This window comes from Amblyomma americanum, chromosome 10, assembly GCF_052857255.1.
Source record: "Amblyomma americanum isolate KBUSLIRL-KWMA chromosome 10, ASM5285725v1, whole genome shotgun sequence".
NCBI classification, from domain to species: Eukaryota; Metazoa; Arthropoda; class Arachnida; order Ixodida; family Ixodidae; genus Amblyomma; species Amblyomma americanum.
In genome coordinates this window covers 114,280,301-114,288,042 of record NC_135506.1, presented here as the reverse complement: position 1 = coordinate 114,288,042, position 7,742 = coordinate 114,280,301, and positions in this window count along the sequence as shown.

The following is a 7,742-nucleotide window of genomic DNA, read 5'->3' as shown; positions in this document are numbered from 1 at the left end:
TGATTCAGTAGGCAGAGATTGGCCAGCAACAAGTTGAGATAGAGCCTCGGTGAAACTGCCCAGCATTCGCTCGACCACCACAGAAAGACGCGGCATCGACGTCACAGCTTCTTCGTCGTCTCTCCTCGCGGATTGGTCAATCGTCGTCGTCTTCGAAGAACGATAATCATCAAATGACGAAAACAAAAAAAAACGCCACTGTTGCTCGTTTATCGTCATGGTCTACAACTCTGCAGTTGCAAGCTAACGAGAATTCCTTCTATTCCAATGAAATCAATTTGCGTCTCCCGACTCAATCTGCCTGCTGTGTAGGAAACAGCGTCTCTAGTTGGTAGGCTTCAAGGGGTATGAACGCCGAATTAATGGGGTGGGTTTTATTTTTGGACGTAGTCCACACTCTTCTGAAAGACGTTTAATCGTTTTTAGTTTAAAATATTGCACGCGGCTACAGTAGGTCTGCAAAACGATCAATTACCATAGCAAGACGGGCGAGTTGGTGATACATATTTGAAAAATTACAGCGCGGAAAATGGGGACTTCAAAGGTAGAAAACACGGGGCGTCCTGTTTTCTACCCCCCCCCCCCCCCCCCCCCGTCCCCGTTTTCCGCGCTGTAATTTTTCAAATATGGTTTTCTACCCTTGAAGTCCCCATTTTCCGCGCTGTAATTTTTCAAATATGATCAATTACCAACCAATGCGCCTTAGATATCTTATTTATTATTTCGTTTCAAGAATAAAGCCATGGTTAGCTTACTATTGTGCATTCGAGCATACCGGAGAAAAATTCTGCACACAATGATGTGAAAAATTTTTTAAAAAGCTACTTCGTGGAGTTCATATTGAAATTAGTCCACATGAGGCCACACTGACAGTGCTACAAAACACCCAGTATTCCGAATGAACCCAGGAAGCAAGGAAAATCCTCTGTACTACTGCGAGTTTCTCGCAGTTCCCGTGAGCGAAACCGACCTCTCGAGCATCTCGTAAAGGCCAGCCTAGGCAACGCAGATCTGACGTCTTTTCTAAAAGCGACCAGGCTACATGGTCCATGGTCTGTTTCTCAGTCATATAGTGTAATGGAGCACTTATGCCTCCTCTCAAGCTATAAATCTCGGTAATCAAAGACGAACCCTTTTCCTCACTTTTCAAGACCTTTTGATGTTTAGGTAAGCCGCAAGGACTTAAATACATGAGGGAAACCATGCAGACTGGCTACTTTGGCAAAGACAGTAGGTTCCTTTTATTTCGTGCGTTCTTTCACTTGGCGCACTTTTACAAGATGCATCCTTGGTCTGTTTGAGCTTGGCGCAGTGCAAATCGGGGATGCGAGGAGGCCTACTTTTCGTAACCAGGCTGTCATCCATAAGCTTTGGTGCGTAGCCGGAACAGCGAGGTCCGAGGCTCGACTGCTGAGAGGTGTGAGAAGCTTGGGGGAGAAGGACACAAAATGGCCGCGAACAGCAACGCAGTGCTCCAGTGTCAGAGGTGCCTTATACGTACGGGCCAAACTGGCGAGACCGTCAGCTCTCTCATTCTGCGATGTGTGACGGGACCTATTCAACGTCAGCATTTATGCCAGCTTCTGAAAGATGATGTGGTCCAAGAGAGAGAAGCGTGGCGTTTTCCGGAGGCTTTGGAAGTTGCTGGACTGCTTGCTCGGAGTCGGTGTTTATCACCTTTGCTTGCTTGCCTTTAATATTGATCGCGTTTAGAGCCGGACGAATAAGTGTCATTTCCTCATGCGTGGATGACACTAGGTCAATAAGATGTGCAAACCACTCTTGTCCTGTTCGGGTATTAAAAATGCTGGCATCGAATTGCGTGCTTCTCAGCTAACTCAGTCGTGTGTATATCTGCAGGTAGTCGTGGTATGCATGCCCTAATTCCGCACAGCGCACCTCATTGCAGTTGTCATGGGGTATTCAGACCTCATCTGTATAATTTTGTTCACTAAGTTGAGTTCTGTCTTCTCCATTGATGCTAGCTGGAGGCTATGGGGTAAAGCCATAAGCTGCGGCCTCCTCCAAGATACAACATAGTGTTGAATAAGGCCACAAAGTGAGATTTCTCACGCATGAGCAAACGGTGCAGGAGGTGCCTTCCAGCCGCTGTTTCGACGAGTCGCAGAAGTAACAGGCTGTACTACAGGTGCTGCGTGGGAGGTAGGCGCAACGTTGTGGCTCTAGCTTCGTCATTTGCGCTCCAAGTGGCAATGCCCAGTAATAACCGCGACGCCTTTCGGTGAACTACCTCGAGCTTCACGTTCTGCGTGACATGGAGGGAAGCGCAATTGAAGCCACCAAAAGGGTTCGGCACTCCCATCTGCCCCCCGCCGCGGTGGCTCAGTGGTTAGGGCACTCGGCTACTTAATATTTGTACTGGTTTTTCACAGAAATCACCTCACATTAAAGTGAACTGGTGGCTTGGGTTTCCAGAAATCCTTAACTTAATGTTAGCCATGACCGAAGCTAAGTAGTTCTTTTTTTTCAGCTTTCAAAGTTGGAGTCTTGGAGGCGGAAATATAATGGTTGCCACAAGAAAGCTTTTGAAGTACTTGATGGCCAACAATGTGGCTCGACATCACAGTTGGTTAGGCAACAAAGGAAAGGGAAAGTTCTGCAACCTAAATCTTACGCCACTCATCATATGTAATTTTAGACATTGCAGATTGGTTTAAAATTGGTATATGTAAAACTTGCCTTTTAGGCCATTTCTCATTGTTCAAAGTATCTTCAATTGTAGCATATAATGCTAAATGAGTAAAAAGTAATCAATTATTTTAAAGGTATAAGTTGAATTGGTGCCTCGATAATATGGCTTTTGCTTAGATAGCAGATATCTAAAAGTATCAGATTCATATTCTATTTGGCTTTAACTACTCACGTTTCATTCAGTTTGAAGTATTATTCGCACACCCTTAGAACTTTTGCTGTTTTTAAAGCATTCTTGGGAAACGTGGTTTTGGGAAACGTTATATTGCTAACGGTGCAATAAACCTCTTTGTAAACTCAATCGCTGAGCTTTCTGTTGATTTTTCTCAGTAATAAGTATCTTTGCAGAGGCTCTGCGGTAGAGCAAATGTTTCAGCACCGTCGATAAAGTGGAGACCATCATAAAGCGATGGTTGCAGCACGCATCAGATCGGCTGAAGCAACAGACTGCCAAGAAGGCAGGGGTAATTTTTTTTGTTCCTCATTCTTTAACATGCACCTGTTGGACACCTTCTAGGCAGTATTATTGCCACAGGTGAGGTTTCATGTAGTTCGTAGTTGCGAAGCACGACATGCCTCTGGCGAAAGTGAGGATGCTTGGTGTCTTTTGGGTACTGATGAGATGCTTACAGAATTGATGCTCACCTGAGCTCTGTGCTCATCAGTCATCTATTCAATGTAACATACTTCAAAGGATTCAAATGTAGGTCTCCTTGTTGGTAATGTTTAGTTATGGCTAACTTTCCTGGAATCAGTAATTACTTGAAAATTGCTCCACGATTTGTCATCAGTTTATGCTTTTTCCTATTTTCACAGCTCACTGGAAATGCTGAATAAAGCCAAATGGACCAAGCAAACAAGTGTTAAATAAAAAGTTTCAAAAAGATTTTGTATGTGCATGAAGAAACTGCCTAAGTTCAGGGTGCACGCATATTTAATAGTCAATGGGAATAACTTTTTCTGGACATCCAGAAGACTGAAAGGAGATGTCAGTAAGACATATCAAGGAAACTTAAGATATGTTCTGAAGATGTTGACAGGATATCCTCTTGTGATCTTATTAGGCCTCCCTAGGACATTCTGTGGATTTCCATTCTGCGACCAAACATGTGTCCAGATACAGCGCCATTTCCTTTCCCCAAAAAACAATTTTCAACTTTTAAATCAGTCCTGGCTTTTAATTACGGGCAACAATGCCGGGTTTCACTGCTGATGAGCCATTTAAGGCTTTCGACTTAAAAGCGCTCGCCTGCCGCCGCCCTCACCGCAAACAGGACCCTGCCGTGACGGTGCGCGATGCCAAACGGGAAGTCGACCGACGCCAGGGCCAGACGAGCATCGCCGGCCGTTAAGGCTGCGATGAACGCAACCGGCGCAAGCGGTAGAGGTCTTGGCCGCACCTGGAGCATTCGATTACCCATTCGGTCGACTTGGGCAGCACCATGCACAGCTTAACAGCTCTCGGCGAATAATGCGCGAAGCAGCTAAGCTTATAGCGACGCAGAATTTTCCGAGGGATGCGCGCCGTACTCTCGCTTGGAACGAAAGCCACGGACAGCGTTCTTCCGTGCCTTTCTCGCACTCCGGTACTGGGCATTTCATGGCGCAGTCAAGGCGAACCAACCACAATGCAAGAAACTCACGGGTCTCGAATTTCGAGCACAATGATGCACAAACCTCGTGGGGATGCGGCTCTCAAATTTCAAGCACAGCACGCAAGAACCAAAAAAAAGCGAAACGAGGACTGTTTAGTTCGATAGCACTAAATGGGTCGCTGGCGGAAGAGGCGTCCTGTGTCGGTGTGAAGCCGCAGGGGCAACAGATGCGAAGCGCGAGCAGTGGCACGTGTGTGCGGTTTGGCGGAGGCCTAGAGGTCACGTGACTCGGTCGGTGAGGCAGGGAACTGCACTGCCCCGGTGCGCTGCAATTGTCCTAGTCGGTGACTAAATAAAAATGGCTACTGTGAGCCACTTGTACTACAGCGAATGCGAGACGACATTATGAATAATTAGAGGCCCCCGTTAGGCTAAAAGCCAAAGATAGGGGAAAAAAAACCCCTGTCATCTTGCTGTGTTACTGCACCAATATCCTGGTCAGTAAACGAGGAGTTGTTCGCCCTGCCTCCGGAAACTGAAGAGCAGGCAGCTCGCGGGGTTGTTCTATTGTTGTGTGTCTGTTCCTTGTCCACCTCTTCCTTTCGAGCCACCAAATCCTACAATTGGAAGGTATGACTGCCAGGGTGTTTAATCGTTAAACTCGAGAGAGGGGTCGATTCTTTTCTGTGAACTTGTTGGCCTCGTCCCCATACTTCAAGACTATATTCTACCACGGAATAACACTTGCACTTCAGTACCAATGCTTTCGAGATAGAAACGGCCATCTTTCCTTTCCAGCCTAGCCTGCTGCATGCCACGTGTGGCTTCTACAGCATGCGCAAGTCCCCTAAGCGGATTGCTCCCGCGCTTGTTTCCAACATCCTTCACGTTCGCTTCATGCCAGGTCTTCTAATGTCGATTCAGATGCCTTGCACCTATCAAGACAAGCTGAACACCAACGTCAGATACGACAAGAGCATGAGTCTACAGACCCTGCAGTCATTGTGAAGCGACAAGCAGAAGCGAAGTGGCATCAACGTTATATGCGTGCCCGACAAGTTGAAATAGCCGAAAAACGAGTGCAGCGAGCGGAAACAAATGTCGAAGACTCCTGTGGAGCACGCTGCCGAAATGCGGGATCGACAAGCTTCGGAAACTGCAGAGCAGAGAGCCCTTCGAGTGGAAGCAGAAAGTGGAGGAACAGCAGCACGTTGCCGCGACAAACATCTTCAAGCGAGATTTCCTGGACAATGCATTTGGTCATGTGTGTTCTACGTGCGACCGACTCTGGCACAAGTGGTACCTAGCCCCAGTGACTGCGAATATGTTTGGTCTGTTGTTAGAGACAGTCTGTTCAGAGGTCAGTTGTGCGAGTGGTTTTGCTGTGTGCGCGATCGACCTATAAAATATCCTTGAGACAGCAAAAGGTTCCTTTGTACTCTGTGAGTACAGCGTGAGTACATCCTTCCAAACCTACTCTTTGCTTTGACTGCAGAACAGCTGATCTCCCTTTGAATCCCGTCCATGCAGGTTCACTGACTCTTGTATAACTGGTCAGTGCAGGATCAAGGGGCCGATAGTTATGTTTCGGTAGAGACAGAACTCACGCTGAAGGTTCTGCCGCGTAAAATTGAGGACAACCATTTCATTCAGCTAAACTTTAAGAAAAAATTGAACTTGATTTCAAAGCACATGCTTATGCCGTGGTTCTGAGCAGAGTTCTTTATAGCAGGAGAGGGCGTCACAGGAGCAGAAAACTGGTATCGCACATATAAAGCATTTACATACAGGGTTAAACTGCCAACAATTTTTTTTCTTCACCATCTGTTGCAGTGATGAAGTCATCAAAGTGATGTTACACACGCATTATATGCGGGCATAAGTGGAGAATATCAATGACTTCATTAAAAATTTTCTCAGCAATGCAGTGACCATTCCTTGTAGAAAAAAAAGAGGGTAGTGTTCCTGAATGGTAAGCTGGTTTGGTTTATGGGGGTCTAATGTCTCAAAGTGACTCAGGCTATGAGAGACGCCGCAGTGAAGGGCTGCGAAATAATTTCGACCACCTGGGGTTCTTTAGCATGCACTGACATCGCACAATACACGGGCCTCTAGAATTTCGCCTCCATCGAAATTCCACCGCCACAGCCGGGATCGAATCTGCGTCTTTCGGGCTGAAGGGTAGTCTACATGTATAGTATAGCTTCTTGTTTTCCCCGATTTTAATTTTTAATGCCCCTTAAAACTTTTTGCACTGTGAGCAGCAATTAGAGCAACTCATCACACACAGTTTGTAGACAGTGTCAGTTATGAATTGCACCAGTAATACTCCCAGTCACAGTACCAAAGATATCACTCTTTTTTGTTTATTGTCTTGAGAAACACCCAAAATTGCTTAAAGAGATGGCCTTGACTCATAAGTTTTTCAAAAAAAGTGACTCTTGCCATGACTGTACAGATGCCAAGGTGTCCTGGCACCCAAAGGCAAACAAAAAAAATAGAGAAAATACCCAAAGCTTGAAGGAACATATCACAAGTTCTGAATGCATTGAATATGAAAAAAATGCAGGGGGCCCTACATAAGACTCAGTTTTGCCATTCTGAACAGAATAAAGGATGTGAAAAACATCTACAATGGCCTGCAAAAGCGATGAAAAATAACCTTAGGAGACACAATGCGATTGTGACTATGTCCAAGAAACGTCTACCCTCAGTACACACATCACAAGAAACAAACGGACTAGTCCGAAGTCCAAGAAGCAACCTCGAAACATGCACTAGTCAACTTGACCATGGCTGGCCTAGGACCACAATGCCATGACAAAAGCAAAAGCTTTCGCGACAGGCTCAAAGACAATCACACAAAGATTTCTGCCATTAAAAGGAGAAAAGCATGTTGAACATGCCAAGAGAACAAAAACATTGCAAATGAAAACAAATAATTCCCACCTAACAGTTACACATTACAAAAACCCATACCAACCATACTGGGGAGGTTTCTGTGTCCATTTGCATCTGCACAATGAAAAATGCCACAATTATTTCACAGTGTATGTCAAAATGTGCAATATTTCATTACTCACATTTTGTGCAGTGTAGCAAAAGCGTAATACGAAATGCAAAACATACATGCAGGACCGAATCGTGAAGCCCACAATCGGTGACTGATTAACTACGCAACTGCCCATAAAGAGGCGACAAAAAGCCACAACCCCTCGTTCTGTAAAAAGTACAATGGTACGGTATTTCTGGCATCTTGTGCATTCCAACAAGCATGCAAATTATGAACCTCGCACTCCAAATAAAAACAATTATCATGATAATCACTGCAACCACATAACATAACATGTGTGCCCTTATCCAATGCGGCAGTAGATTGTACGTCTTGTATAAAGGCAACGCCTCCTGAGAAAATCCATTGTCCGTGCACATAAC